Genomic DNA, 16882 nt, shown 5'->3' on the forward strand with positions numbered 1-16882 from the left:
TGTGTCACACTTTGTGATAGCCGTAAAAGGACTTATGCTGCCAGGACACTCATTCTGGTGGTGTAAACACAAATAGGATTGGGCTGACACATGCCAAGTCACGCATATAATGTTGCACCTCTATGAGTGCTGGTGGCGGCCACAATGTTTAAAGAGCTGTAGCTCTTTCTCCCAGAGAGCCCTGGGCATTATGCTCTATCACAGGGTCTCCAAACTTTTTGGCCAGAGGGCCGCATCAAATGTTTGGCATGTGGGGCCACAAAAAAATTTAAATATAAAATTTATATAAATAAATTAGAGATGGAACTTACATATGTGAATAAATGAATGAATGGGCTCATTCATTCAACCTCTCTGACCCTTAGAACATCCTCCAGGTGCAACCAGAGCATAGTTCCAGTCATGTTCAGTAAAGTGGGCCAGGAGCTTTCAAGGGACAAGAGGCTGGCTGCGGACCAGATAGAAGCTCGCCGCGGGCCGCATCTGGCCCCCGGGCTGGGGTTTGAAGACCCCTCCTCTATCATGATGTAGAGGGGATTTATAGTGGGGGATGTGACATTAAAACCATGCTCAATGTCCCAGTGAAATCTAGAAGTCTTGCAGCCAAAGGCATTACTAGGGTTTATGTCACCCAGTGTGAGAGCTCATTGTGTCACCCTATGATGGACATCCTCCCATGCCAGGCCACACAGAAGAAATTTCAATATCACATGCACAGCCTAAATGCAGTGGCATCACTATGGTTGGTGTCACCTCCATTAACTTTATTTTAATATATAAGTGTTATAATATATAACATCCAACAAATCAGTAATCAACTAGCCAGAAATAGTCGCCAACTTGATGTCACTCACACAACTGAATAGGAATTCTAGTATTCGCTCTGATACACGGAAATGAGAGCTGACTCCTGCTGATTGGTTCCCTGCTGTGTCATAATAACACCTCATTGGCTCCCAGAACAATAAGTCTCATTGGTCCGTTTTTAGTGAAGAAAATCAGCTTTATGTTACTTAAGGCAGTTGTGTTTTCTTTTTCTGGTTATTTGACTATAACTTTTGATAGAATGCAGGTATTTCAAGGCTGTTTGCTTCATTCAATTCTGCATTAAATTACCCACTGAATGATATATAACACGATGACTCATATTAACTACATAATAACTAAACTACTAATTTTTAAATCATGTTTTTCATTGTGTTTTTAATTATTGTTGTAAGCTGCCTTTGGTCCCTTCGGGGAGAAAGGCAGGGTATTAATAAAGTAAATCAATAAAATAAAGAAATACTAATTGCTCATTCAAAAATACAAAGATTTTCACAATTTTGGCCAGTAGAGGTGTCACCCCCCCCCCCAGGGCTTTACACATCACCTAGTGAGGCCACTTCTGGCAGGAACTGGGAGTCAAGAAGTAGAGGAATGTGGGTATGGGTGATTTAATGACCCCTCTTCCATCTGAGGCCAGCGGTGTAGCTAGAGGGGGTATGAAGCACTAAGTTTTGCAGGAGCCTTATCGCATATGCTGCCTGGAATGGCTCCCAAGGGCAGGGGGTTGGGCCATTTGCATGACACGGTGAGACTCCCTGCAAAACTTAGTGCTTTGCACCCCCTCTAGCTACGCCACTGTCTGAGGCCACGGAAACCATTCTTCTCCTGAGTTCCATCACAATTCAGGGCTGTTGGAAGAATCAGAGTGGCTTCCCTCCAACAGGGGCAGTGGGTCAAGGCCCACACAACTGGGTACTGAAATGATGACCACTGGAGCTCTGTCTGATGGTGTACCTAGATAAAATATTCAACTCTCTCTTTTTCTTGCAGTGGTTTTTAAAGTGTAAAGGGGTGAAAGGAGTCACCCCTTTACACAGTAGATTGTCTTTTTAAGCAGGACTCTTTTGGCCACAGCCCCCATCATATTCTTCAAACACACATTGGAATTTCCTACTCTTCTTCTAGAAGTTATTGTCACTGTAAGTGAGATTATTTCAGAGTAGAGCTAGCAATGGTATAAGTTTATAGTTTCATGATTGACAACTGTTTGGAAATTCCTGTCTGGGAATCCTGTCATCGCCCATCACCCTATGTGTACATAGAGTACAAGCTTAAAGATATGGTTAAAAAAAAAAAAGGAGAATGTGTGTTGCATTAATTTGTAGAAGGTGCAGAGCGGAATTGAATACAATATATTATTGTTAAGTCTACCGTAATATCCAACAAATCTTAATGAAATATACTCTTCCAAAAATTATTGCCAGAGGACAGTATTCCTTATTCCCCTCCCATGATTCAGTGTACTTTTTTTCTTGGAATTTTTTGACGATAAGGAGAAAACAATATGGGACTTTTATGGGTTTGGATAATTAAATTCTAAATCACTAATGACATGCTGGGGAAAAAAAACAAAACATGATTTATGAAATTACCTTAGAAAAGTTAATAACGGAGATGTCTGAAAAGAAAATCAGGATTGGAACTTGGACAATTCATCCATCAAAATAAAGTGAATATATATATGAACAAACTTTAAGGTGAAGATGGCCAACTTCAACCAAACAAGAAAATCAACCAATCAATGAAAGTAAACTCTTCACATTTGCTTTCTCAGAATACTGTCTGGAATACCATGCCGGTGTGGCACTTGAGTCATTTGCCCTCCTGCCCTCTGTCCAGGCCTGCCACTGGAGTTGGCCTCTCCTGATATAGAGTATTTGCCAACCCAAGCTGCAATGTTTTCCCAAAGCTGGGTGCTAGTCCTTAAATGGTTGGTTGGCAACCTTCAGTCTCGAAAGACTATGGTATAAGCCTACAGCATCCAGTATTCCCAGGCGGTCTCCCATCCAAGCACTAACCAGGCCTGACCCTGCTTAGCTTCCGAGATCAGACGAGATCGGGGGATAGTGTTCAGTATAGGGAGATGGCTGGCAACCTTCAGTCTGGAAAGACTATGGTAGAAGCCTACAGCACCCGGTATTCCCAGGCGGTCTCCCATCCAAGTACTAACCAGGCCTGACCCTGCTTAGCTTCCGAGATCAGACGAGATCGGGCACGTGCAGTCCTTAAAAAACAACCTGAAATAGCACCTGAGGGAGCAACTGAGATAGCAATCCTAAGTTATTGTTTGGCCAGCATGGCAGCGGCGGCAACGTCAGCAGAGGGTGTCCCAAATGTGCCATAAAGCACATTTGTGGCACCCAGAGAGTAGGATGCTCTGGCAGGGAGACCTGCATTGCCCTGCTGACACTGCATTCAAAAACCCCAGCCGCTGCACAGAGAGATAAGGCACTGAGTGGCGCAGGGGCATTGAGAGGACAGGGGGAGGCAAGGAGGGGGTTTTTGGGGTTGGGGAGGACAGAACAGGAGTGGTTTCAGCCCAATAGGAGCGTGGATTCTGTGGAGGGTGGATAATCTGTGGATTATCTGGTGTGCTCCCTGGGGCATTTGGTGGGCCGCTGTGAGATACAGGAAGCTGGACTAGATGGGCCTATGGCCTGATCCAGTGGGGCTGTTCTTATGTTCTTAACTACAATTCCCAGGAAGCCTTGCAGGTCTCTTGTTATCTGGTGTGCCCCCTGGGGCATTTTGTGGGCCGCTGTGAGATACAGGAAGCTGGACTAGATGGGCCTATGACCTGATCCAGTGGGGCTGTTCTTATGTTCTTATGAGGCCTCCTCCAGTGTATCCTAAGCCGCTTCCCAGGCCAAGCAGCCCTACATGGGACCGCTTGGATTTCCTCCAGCTAAATAGCGGACAGAGATCCAAGTACTCACATAGGACTGGGTGTTACTAAGGGTAAGGGGGAATATCCCCTTAACTCGAGGAGCTGGCCCCCAGCTAGCGCTGGATATAGTGCAGGCCATGCATACTGGTTGGGCCAGCACTAGTCAGGACTGGGCTGTGAGAATATGGCATGATGCAAAGACAACAAACCTTGCTTATATCTCGATGTGAAGTTAAGCAGGCCCACAGTTCATGAGCTCCCCAGCAATTGTATCATTGCGGGGAGCTTTTGTGAGCGCACACTTTGGGCAGCCTCCTGGTTTCTCTTTGCTTCAAACCTTCACTGTCAGGAAGCAAGGGGCTTTACCTTTTTCTTCCCCGCAGTGAATCCAACAATATTTTACTGTAAAGCTGATGGGAGCTTTATAATATGACACTCCTATGGAAATCCCTGTCGCCAGCAGCGGTACGCTGAGCTAGGAAGGGAAAGGCAGCTCTGCAGGAAAGTGTGGGTCTCTTTAACTTTCATTTCTAACTTGCAGACAAGGGACTCACACAGTCAATACTCTTCAATGTGATGTTTGTGATTTACTGTTTTCTTTTTTCCATTCTGTCTTTTCATCGCAAGCTTTGTGGTAGAAAAGACTGAGTGAATTACTTCGGGGAGAGCACGATTTTAAACTTCTAGTGGAAGTCTGAACTGAATCCAGACTGAATCTCTGTAGGGACTGGAGGATCTCTCTCTCTCTCTCTCTCTCTCTCTCTCTCTCTCTCTGTGTGTGTGTGTGTGTGTGTGTGTGTGTAGTTTTCCTCACAAATTTTCACTTTGACATGCCTGCCCTTTTAAATAATAGTTGTCAGAAGCTGCAAGGTAACATGAACAAGACAGGCTATCCTTGAGACATTTTCCTGATTGGAAATAAGGAAGTCTCACAAGAAATACCCCTCTCAGGATCCCTATAGCCTTTCATAATTTCAGTGGGACTGACTTTCACTATAGAGTGTTTCTAAATTGTCTTTTGATCCACAACCTAAAAAGAACAAAAAAAAAGTGTGAAAAGACTTGTTGCATTCAGATTATATAGGCGTCTGCGTTCGTTTGTTTGAAAGTTTGACATCCTTACATCACTAATCCTACAGATAGTTTTCATTGTAACATAAAATGTGATCTGCATTTGAAGGGGGGGGGGGGGAAGCCCTAATCTAGCAGAACCAAACTTTGGTCAAATGCAATGCCTGAAGGGACTCATGGAGAGGAGAGTAACCCTCTCACCTCAAATGTAATATCCTAGTTGAACCTCAGACTTAGGGTGCAATCCTAACCAACTTTCCAGCACTGGCATAGGTGTGCCAGTGGGGTATGTGCTGCATCCTGCAGTTGGAGGGCAATCATGGGGGTCTCCTCAAAGTAAGATAATGTTTGTTTCCTTACTTTGAAGTTGCATTGCCCTTATGTCAGTGCTGGAAAGTGGGTTAGGACTGCGCCCTTAATGACATACTTACTAGTTTCCCCCATCATGGTTCTCCCCCTTTTCTTAACCTTCAGAGTGGCAGAATTAATTGCTAATCCAGTACAACTAAACTTGACTTCAGTAGGCTTCCCCAACGCAGGCATGGTCTCACGAGTCTCCATAAGCCTCAGGCAAGTGTGGAGGGGGGGCAGATTTCCACACAGGAGGTGGCAACAGCCTGCAAGTGGCACCATCACAGACCTTTGCTCCAGGGTGCAGGGCTAGGGTCACTGTGCACACATCAGTTACACCTAGTCTCCAGCTCCTTTTTTCTCTGGTACTAGTTTGGGAGGTGGGGGCATAATGACCAATAGTCAAAAATCCCCTAACATACCTATTTGAGGACGCATGGGCATTGCTGGTACTTGTCTCCCACATCATGTCTGGTTGTATCTCCTATAGGAGGGTGCATCTTCTCCAACATTCTGCTTTCTGTTGTCGCCAACTATATTCCTCTTGGAAGTCCACAGGGCTTGAAAGCAACAGCTGTGGCTCACTGTGGCTCCGGAGCATTTTAGAAATGTTATTTTTCTGTTCTTTTTATGGGATGATTTTACACCACTTACAGTAGTGGTGTAAGACTTGGATAAAGTGGAATGCCAAATCTAATTCTCAGTACCCAAAGGTCTATGGGTACAAAACATATGAGACTGAGATCAATAACAAAACTCTTATCTTAATCATCTCAATTGATCTGCACAGCAATCATAGGCCAAGATCTCGCAGCAATAATGCACAGAGCTTTGTATGTATCAGTGCTTTTCCATTCTCTTCTAGAAGCAGAAAAGCTGGGGGGGGGGATGTTCAGTGGGTATAGAGAACAATCCTTGTGCACACATGAAGCACTTTCTTCTATAGAAGAGAAAAGAAACTGCATGAACTGTGAATCCTACCCAACATTTATAGAAACAAAATATACATACACCAGAAAAAGTTATTTGCATGCAAAAAAGTGACTTCTGCACATAGATTACCATGACTGTAATTGAGGGTACCACGCAGGTAAAACAAAAACATATCTGGAGTTAGGTTTATATGCAATATTTCCTGCCTGGTAAGATCTGTGTACGCAATCCTGAACTAGTAGATTGTATTGTATTGTATTGGCAACCTTTAGTCTCGAAAGACTATGGTATCGCGCTCTGAAAGGTGGTTCTGGCACAGCGTCTAGTGTGGCTGAAAAGGCCAATTCGGGAGTGACAATCCCTTCCACACCGGGAGCAAGTGCAGTCTGTCCCTGGTCTGTCTCCCTGGCTATGGGCCTTCCTTCTTTGCCTCTTAGCCTCAGTCTGTTGGCCAAGTGTCTCTTCAAACTGGGAAAGGCCATGCTGCACAGCCTGCCTCCAAGCAGGCCGCTCAGAGGCCAGGGTTTCCCACCTGTTGAGGTCCACTCCTAAGGCCTTCAGATCCCTCTTGCAGATGTCCTTGTATCGCAGCTGTGGTCTACCTGTAGGGCGCTCGGAGTGAACTAGTAGATGGGCACTGAGTAAGTTTGGACAGTGGTGTTCACCTCTGGGGAACTGAATTAAAACCTCTTGCTCTCTCAATTCTTCCAACAAACTGTGGTGCTCCCAGAGGGGGGCAAAACAGTACATTTTGCAGGCACCTCAACCCACCGTGTAAGTGGCCCCTCCCCTTTGCCTCCAAAGCCATTCCGGATGGTGAGAGCAAAGCGGGGGAGATGGCTTCATGTTGCTCTTGCTACCTGGAATGGCTCCAAAGACAAGGGGCTGCTTACACAACGTATTGGGGTGCCTGTGAAGCTTACCATTTGCTCCCTACCCCCCCTTGGAATGCTATTGTCAACAGATGATCACTGCTATAAAATGTTTCAGTAACATTCATTTAGGATCCATGTCGCCAGTGTATGCATGGAGAACGTCACAAACTGCAGTACGCATGCAGTCCAATGCTGCACAAGTACTTCTGTGAATTAAGGCAAGAATCTTTCACCAAAGGCCCAGTCCTAACAATATTCCTCCCTGCTGATGCAGCCGTGTCAATGGAACACATGCTGTATCCTGAGGGAGGGCATCACAGAGATCTCTTCAAGGCAATGGATCTTTTGTTCCCATACCCAGGGGAACCTCTACTGCCCCAATAGGTCTCTTCAGATCTGTGCCAACTATTTTGCAATCACAAGCAACTTTTGGATCGGTGTTGCTGAAATCAGCCCCTCCCTCTCCTGTTCTGCTTCCCACCTGCTCCATCTCTGCCCAGCATCTTCCCCATTCCTCTCCTCCTCATTCCATCTACCCCACTGCTTGCTTACCTTCAGAGCCAGAGGGCTTCCAGCACTGCTACTGTTTGCAGTGGTGGGCCCAAAATTATTGTATGGTTGGCAACCTTCAGTCTCGAAAGACTATGGTATAAGCCTACAGCACCCAGTATTCCCAGGCAGTCTGCCATCCAAGTACTAACCAGGCCTGACCCTGCTTAGCTTCCAAGATCAGATGAGATCAGGCATGTGTAGGGTAACAGTATTGTATGTAGTATATGCAATGTAATGTCACATGGTTAATTGCAACAGCAGAACTGTCATCAATTTCTTGATTTTTGTTAATCCGTGCTATTGGCTGCAGAAGAGAAATTCAATCCTGGATGTACCTTCATGAAATGTAAGTACCTCTTCATGCTAATGGGGACAATACGGAAGGTGAAGCTTCCTTTACTTGTACTCTTTCCCTACCATCAAACTTTAGATTATAAATTCATTGGAGTCAGCACCTGTGGGTTTTAACTAAGTGTGAATAACAACGTGTTGATGCTGTACACTTTTTCAAGCATCATGTGCATTAGTGGTGCTGTATAAAACCTACTACTACTAATAATAATAATTGTAGTTATTTATTATTCATAATATTTTTGTATGATAAAAATTATATATATATTCATAATTATTTTTATAATTAATATAATTATATACATTCATTATATATTTATATAAATATAATTATATATAATAATATGTATAATAACACACATAATATATAATATATTATAATTATACGTCATAATTATATATCATAATTTTTTGTATAATAAAAAAATTATTGTATATTGATAATTGTAGTAATTGTAAGCATTGAAACAGCAGCTACCATCACCAGAGTAAAAGCTATATTTATGTCCCATGAAATGGATAAGAACTCAGCTGCAAAGCTGAGCCTCAACAGATAAAATAGTTACCATGTTGAGGTTAAAAAAATAAAATAAGTGGTCCAGATCTAGCCTACAGCTAGCCATACTTCTGTTCCATTGAAGTTTAAGTAAGTGTGAATAACTATGATCTGGTCAGTAATCTGTGATAAATGGTCTAAGAAAAAGCATCATTTCTTTCTCCTTTCTTCTCCTGGTACAGCTGTTGATGGTGGTTGGGCAACGCATGTTTTGGTTTCTTTTTTTGGTTGGTTTGTTCCTAAGTTTGATTCCATGCAAGCTTAAAATGAGCTCTGAGAAAAGGAGTTCCCAGTAAAAACAAAATAACAATTGCTAGAGATGGAAGATTAGGTTGGTTGGTTAGATGTGGGTTTTTGTTTTGTAATGTTGAGAGAGAGAGAGAGAGAGAGAGAGAGAGAGAGAGAGAGAGAGAGAGAGAGAGAGAGAGAGAGACCTTTATTAGCATTAATTGTAATGTTCAATGTATTCTACACACAGTAGCATAGTTATGGGGGGCAGCGCAGTGAGTATTGCAGGCACCTCAATGCGCTGTATATACACTTGCCATTGGAGCCATTCTGAGCAATGATGTACATGGCTTGTACTGGGTACAAGCCATGATGTGTATGCGCAACCTCCTGATTTTAGAAATGGGCTATGTCAGAATGCCAGATGCAATGGAGGGCACCAAGATGAGGTCTCTTGTTATCTGGTGTGCTCCCTGGGGCATTTGGTGGGCCGCTGTGAGATACAGGAAGCTGGACTAGATGGGCCTATGGCCTGATCCAGTGGGGCTGTTCTTATGTTCTTAACTACAATTCCCAGGAGGCCTTGCAGGTCTTCTTGTTATCTGGTGTGCTCCCTGGGGCATTTGGTTGGCCGCTGTGAGATACAGGAAGCTGGACTAGATGGGCCTGTGGCCTGATCCAGTGGGGCTGTTCTTATGCTCTTATGTTCTTATGATGGCAACTGCCCCGAATGGCTGCGACAGCAAGTGGGAGGGGCCATTTATACAGCACATTGCAGTACCTGCAATACTTACTGCACCATCCCCTGCGCTAAGATACTGTCTACACATCAGGTGCATTGCTCATCCAACCCCCCAAAAACTCTTCAATAAAAGATTCCTTTTTTATATTACTAGTCTAGTTCATCTACTCCTGGCAATGAGTATAATTATGTCCCGTGTGTGTTTCTGACTTGCTAACAAAGGTGTAATTGACAGTTGTATCTCAAAGGCAAGCCCACGCGATCTCCATCTCACCATCTGGAGTTTCAGGTGACTGCACCCCTTGTGCCGAACTGGCTCCCACCTCGTGCAAGCTCTCTCGTGTGGAATGAGCCAGAAGCAAGTTCATCTGACCCTGCATAACTCCATAAATGGACCTGGAACCTTTTACATCAGTCGCTGATTTGTTTTCTTCTATCGTTTGGAGTAGGGCTGCAACTGAACCATGGTGGCAAGATAAAAAGGGCATTGACCAGCTTTCTGAATTACTGTACCTTGTCACTAGAGGTTTTCTCCTCGGAATAATAGAATCAAAATAAGTCTGCATACAATTGCATGGTGGCTGGAAAAGGCATGTGCGGTTTGGAGCAGTCTTATTCATATTCATGGACAGCACTGTTCACTGAAAAGCAAGCTTCCTGTCTTGCTCAACGACACCTGAATTCAGCTATTTGCTGTTCAGGATGTGGCTGTTTATATGATAAGGTGCACTGGCAATGGGAAGGCTTTCTGCGGCTGGCTACTTCAGGAAGCTGATCATGTTCTAAAGAAAGTTAAAAATCAATGTGTCGTCGTTCTCTGTTGTGGATAACACAACATATGTGTTGTGCCATATTGGTCTACGGCAGGGGTGTCCAAAGTTTTTGGCAGGAGGGCCACATCATCTCTTTGACAGGGGCAGGGGAAAAAAAATTAATTAACATTTCAAATTTGAATAAATTTACATAAGTTTATGTATTAAAGATGAACTTATATGACTGAATGAAGGTCTTGCAATAGCTCAAGGCCTATAAAAGGTCTTACACAAAGTCAGGCCAGCACTTCCTTTGCTGCTGCTACTGCATCACAGACATGAAACAGCAAGCAGTGGAGGGAGCCCTCATCCCACAGCTCACACGAGAGGTCAAACAGTCGCCCTCATGCTGAGAGCAGTTGCGTCAGGCCAGTGTGGGCTCCAACAAATCTCTGGAGGGCCAGATGCTCATTGGAGACTAGGGGTTCCTGAGGGCCACATTGAGAGGCCTCAAGGGCTGCGAGTGGCCCCAGGGCCGGGGTTTGAGTACCCCTGGTCTACGGACATTTCATGGATAGACTCTATTACTGTACTACAGTATTCCTTGGAGGCAGGTCAGTTGCTCTGCCCACAGGATTTCCTCTGAAACCAGCACTATGAACCACAAAAATCTAACAACAAACAGAAAATAGAGGCTAAAAGGATAACCGGATCCCCACAAAAATCAAACAAAAAAACAGAAAGTTAAAAGGATAACCCTTTTAGATAGAAAGATTTTAGAAATCCTTTCTATCCTTTAGAACAGGGGTGCCCAAACCCCGGCCCGGGGGCCACTTGCGGCCCTTGGGGACTCCCAATGTGGCCCGCGGGGAGCCCCCAGTCTCCAATGAGACTCTGGCCCTCCAGAGACTTGCTGGAGCCCATGCTTGCCCAACGCGAGTGCTTACAGCATGAGGGTGACTGTTCAACCTCTCACATGAGCTGTGGGATAAGGGCTCCCTCCACTACTTGCTGTTTCGCATTTGTGATGCAGCAGTGGCAACAAAAGAAAGACCAGCCTTGCTTTGTGCAAGGCCTTTTATAGGCCTTGAGCTATTGCAAGACCTTCATTCATTCATAGAAGTTCGATCGCTAATATATTAATTTATGTAAATTTATTCAAATTGGAAATGTAAATTAATTCTTTTTTCCCCGGCCCCCAACACAGTGCTAGAGAGATGATGTGGCCCTCTTGCCAAAAAGTTTGGACACCCCTGCTTTAGAAAGATAAAAGGATAACAGCCCCCCCCCCCAAAAAAAAAAAAGATGTGGAACCAGAGCTGGGTGTCCTAAATATGCTGTTTACAGCACTCTGGGAGCACTGGCATTGGGCCAGCGCCAGTCAGTGCCAAGTTCCAGTGCAATGGGGATGGCTGTCTGATGCTCCTGCAGTGCTAGCCAGAGATAAGGCTTTTGGGGGCAAGAGTAGGCAGGAACTGGGAGGAACAGGGTGGAAGAAGGGGAGGATCAGGCCCAGGATAGGGGTGGGAAAAGCCCAACATGGATCTCTTTCATTCCGCATCGGCAAAATAGCTGGCAGGGACTGGAGGAGGAACCACACGCTTACTGCACACTTACCACGCACTTACTGTCCCCTTCACCTCAGGAAACCTCCGGCAGTGTCAAGGTGCCCATAGGATGCAGTGGTAGCCATTTTGGTGCCACTGCTTCTCTGGGTGCCTGGCAGTTTAGGATTGGGCTGTAAATTTGTTGGAGAGTTACTCTGAAAATGGAATGTTAGATGATAGGCTAAGATAAGGTCGAACCACAGTGTCTCCAAAGTGATTTGCCCATTTCTTCGAGGATGTTTAAAAACAGGACACAAAGGCAGCAGTCCTGGTATTCAAGACCACAGAGAGCAAGAGTGGTGTGATGGTTAAATTGCTGAACTAGGATGAGGAAAATGCAGGTTGAAATCTCCATAAAGTTCATGGGATGACTGTGGTCTGATCACTATCTCTCAATCAAACATATTTCACAAAGATGTTGTAAGGGTAAAACTGGAGGTCAAGAACCAGGCTTGCATGCTGAACTCTTTGGAGGAAGAGCAGGATAGAGATGAAATTGCCAGCCTCTTGACTCTGTTTAGTTTTGATCCAGAAATGGAAACTCATAAGAACATAAGAACAGCCCCACTGGATCAGGCCATAGGCCCATCTAGTCCAGCTTCTTGTATCTCACAGTGGCCCACCAAATGCCCCAGGGAGCACACCAGATAAAAAGAGACCTGCAAGGCTTCCTGGGAATTGTAGTTAAGAACATAAGAACAGGCTGGATCAGGCCATAGGCCCATCTAGTCCAGCTTCCTGTATCTCACAGCAGCCCCATCAAATGCCCTAGGGAGCACACCTGAAAACAAGAGACCTGCATCCTGGTGCCCTCCCTTGCATCTGACATAGCCCATTTCTAAAATCAGGAGGTGGCACATACACATCATGGCTTGTAACCTGTAATGGATTTTTCCTCCAGAAACTTGTCCAATCCCCTTTTAAAGGCATCCAGGCCAGATGCCGTCACCACATCCTGTAGCAAGGAGTTTCACAGACCAACCACACACTGAGTAAAGAAATATTTTCTTTTGTCTGTTCTAACTCTCCCAACACTCAATTTTAGTGGAAGTCCCCTGGTTCTGGTGTTATGTGACCAGTCATGATGAAAATCATGATCATGATGAAAGTCATGATGAGAATCAGCACACACATACCTTCTTTTCCACCTGATAACCTATGGAATCCTTATTGAGGCAGTGTTATTTTATTATGCTGTTTTCACAAAGCCCTCTGCTCTTTTCCCGGGACAGATATAACAGCCAAGGCAAAATGATCTGATACTCCATGGGATTAGCCATGGAACTTTCAAACTCACCTGCAGATCTCTTCTTGTCAGTATAAGCCTTATTTTGACACTTAAATTTTCTGGGATTTTCTACAGTGGTACATAAAAATAGCAAATCGGGTGCCAAAGAGACTCAGGGGTGGAAAAAAAAGTGATAACAGGATCACCTTTCACATACAGGTCAGTGGTTCATATCAAGCCTCAGGTTAGCAGTGACTGAAAAACATTAAAATCGGAAAGCTGTTTCATGGCCTCTGAACTCCATTTGAAGTATTGCAGAAATTAGATGCCCCGGCTACATCCTCCTCTCATGAAACCCCTGACTACTGGGCCACTGTTCCTGTCCGGGCCTTTGATGGAATGCGGTGAGGACAACTTGTCCACCCAGAACTTTTAATGAGTATTTTATATGTTTTTTTTTCCTTATAAGCCTTCACAAACTCTGGCAATATATAGAAACTGCCTCTGTTGGCATCTATATTTCCACTTGCACATCGACACCCCCTTCCTGATGCAGGTTCTGCCTATGTTCATCTCTCAGCCCCTCTGTATTTCTTTCCCTGCGCACTGATCTCATTGAACTTTCAGACCTGGCCCCTGCCAGCTCTGTTATCATGAAGGCTCTTTTGTACAATAAATAACTTTAGCTGTGCATGAAACTTTTTCGCTTTCACTGTAGTTGGGTGAGCAGATGAATGTTTATTCTGCCATTGCTGTTCATTACCGATGCACACCGCGATACACCAGCACAACAACGCATGAAAAATGAAATGCCAAAAAGGCCATTGTGAGCCACTACATCTTTTTTATTGCCTCACAAAACCAGATTGTTTTAAGAATTAAAACTGGTACAATTACTAGTGAAGCAGATTGGGCAAGACTTTGCCCTGCGTTCCGCCCTTGCTCTAAAATCTATAATCCCTGCAGACATATTGTTGATTTCCTCCAAACCATCTGGTTTACGGTAACAGTGAAGACACCAACTACGCATATCGTGTGGATTTTGACTTTATCAAGTGCAAGAAAGTCTTATAATTTTATCTAATTCTAGTAGATGCGCGATTGCACATTTTTCTAGAACCAAGCGGTTCATTGCAGACTGCACTCAATCAATCAAGTCAATCCAACATTATTGCTCAAGCCATTATGTCATAATAACCATCACAATGCACAAAACAAAAGTGAAATCACAGCAGCCCACTCTGGAGTGAGACCGGGGAGAGGATGGCACCTGGAGCTGCGAGGGCAGGTAAAGTGCTGCCACTTGCATGGCACCAATTTAGGTAAACTGGAAGCAGCAGTGGGCAGGAGCTGCTTCTGAAGTGATCCAATTTCACAGACTCATAGAATCATAGAATTGGGCCTAATAGGTCATCTAGTCCAACCTGCTGCTTTAGGTAAGAAATCCTCCTAGAGAATCTCCTTGAATATCTCTAGTGAGGGAGAGTGTACCACCTCTCGCAGGCCAATGCGTCAATGAGGCCATTGAGCCGTCAATGAGGGGTCAATGAGGCCAACGCATCAATGAGGCCAATGCATCAATTTCAGGCCAATTGGAAGCAGTGGTGGATGGAAGGGTAGTGCAGGGCCCCCACCACGCTGGGTGAAATCTCCCCTACTGCCTAAAAGCTGGCCCTGACAGATTTGCATAGTGGGCCAAGTAGAGTACAATGAAAAAGGTATGCACAACAGAGTCTTTACTATGTAGATAGCCCTGGCACATGGTCTGTTCTGTGAGCTTCAGTGATATTTGGAAGCAGTTCTTTCCTAGCCTTTCAAAGAACACACATTAGAAAAAAAATTCAAAATGTGGAACTTGGATTGAATGGCAGGCCGGAAAGATCACTATCAACCACATTGAATGGGAATTACATCAGGGTATAGGTCACTAGTTAGTGCAGCACCATCTCACTCATGCCAACAGAGCAAAAAAAATTTTTTGCTGCAAAACACCTCCCATTCATTCCAATGGCACCTCTATCAAAAGGCAGCACAAGCCCTGCTGAAAATGAAGGGAGGTTTCTGCCACAGCATTACTTGGTGGAGTTCCCTGTAGATACCTTCTGTTGTCCAGTGGCATAAGAGGGGGTGCAAAGCACTAAGTTTTGCAGGGAGCCTCATTGCAGCATGCAAGTGGCCTCTTCCCCTCCCCATTCCAGGAATTTCCACGATTGCATTGCATTAGGAAAACAAACTAACAAACTAACAAACTAACAAACTAACTAACTAACTAACTAACTAACTAACTAACTAACTAATAGCTTCAGTCAGTTCCTCAGTTGGCAACTCTAGGGCCCAATCCTATCCAACTTTCCAGCATGGATGCAGCTGGGTCAAGCACTGCATCTGTGGTGGTGGGGGGTAGTCATGGAGACCTCCTCAAGGTAAGGGAATGTTTGTTCCCTTACCTCAGAACTGCATTGCATCTGTATTGGTGCTGGAAGGTTGGATAGGATTGCACCACTAGTCATTGCCCTCTGGTCTTCCCTTTCTCACACTACTATGTTTTGTATGGCCTTAACAGAAGGGCAATTGATACAGTACACACTGCCTGGGTTCAGCTACATACCTAGGAACAACCATTGATGCTCTATACCGGGGTGGGCAAACATTTTGGCAGGAGGGCCACATCATCTCACTAACACTGTGTCGGGAGCGGGGGGGGGAAGAATTAATTTACATTCAAATTTGAATGTTGGCAACCTTCAGTCTCGAGAGACTATGGTATCGCGCTCTGAAAGGTGGTTTTGGAACATCGTCTAGTGTGGCTGAAAAGGCCAATTCAATTCAAATTTGAATAAATGTACATAAATTAGAGACATTTACATAGATTAGAGACATTACAATACATACATTTACATACATTAGAGACATTCATTCACTGAGCTTATTTATAGTATACATGAGAACTATCATACAGGCATGTACATGGATTGTTGTTCTGTAAAAATTAACCTAGATGCAGTTATACTCAGGGAAATGTGTCCTTGAGTACAGGCATGATATGCCTGCGTTCTGCATATTGCACAAACAGCCTTTCAATGCTTGCTCAGTGCCTAACTGTAGTGCCCCTTGGAGTGGGGAGGCTCTGGTGAAACAAAGTAACTAAGAATAAAAAAAAGCTTACTTCACCAAATCCAGCCACACTCTGAAACATGTATATTATTGGATCATACTCTGTCAAAGGTAATCAGTTCTTCAGTTTTGTTTTATTGCCTGGAATTCACAACGAACACGATAGTCTGTGATAGGGTCTCATCTAAGCCCTCATTTCTCCATGTTTAGCAACATCCAGCTATTGTTCCTATTAAAATGTGCTGAATCTTTCCCCCATCCCGCAACATTACTAATAATCTTCTTTCGGTTTCTTGCCGGCATGGCACTTCTGCGGACCTCCAAAGACGAAAGGGAACAAAAAAAAAACTTTACTGTCTAATTTCAGTTTGACATTAGACATCCAAGAGTCTCATTAGCAGCCTTTTCCTTGGTAAAGATTTTTAATGAATGCTATTTGAACAGTTAGCGTGTTGAGCGTTAATCTCCTTGCCTCCTCACATTCGGCACCTATGGCGCCTCTCCTCCGCGTAATGGTATTATCTCATCCTGTAGAATGTGCTGAAACAAACGGTATTGTCCTTCACTCTTTTATTCCCTTCTATCCATCATCTGTAATGTAATGTTCCACACACTTAGTTTTTTGACTGTCTTTAATCTATCGCTTGAAATGGTAAACACTGACTTTTGGAACAGCTCTCCATCATATATCTGCCTTGATCGCACCATATACCCAGCTCATGCCTCACAAACGGATGAGAAGACAGGTTCGGGAAAATAAGGCTCTACTTTTAGCGGGGCTCAAACATAAAACTTCTACAAGGTCAG

The sequence above is a fragment of the Tiliqua scincoides genome, chromosome 1 (genome assembly GCF_035046505.1).
Source record: "Tiliqua scincoides isolate rTilSci1 chromosome 1, rTilSci1.hap2, whole genome shotgun sequence".
NCBI lineage: Eukaryota > Metazoa > Chordata > Lepidosauria > Squamata > Scincidae > Tiliqua > Tiliqua scincoides.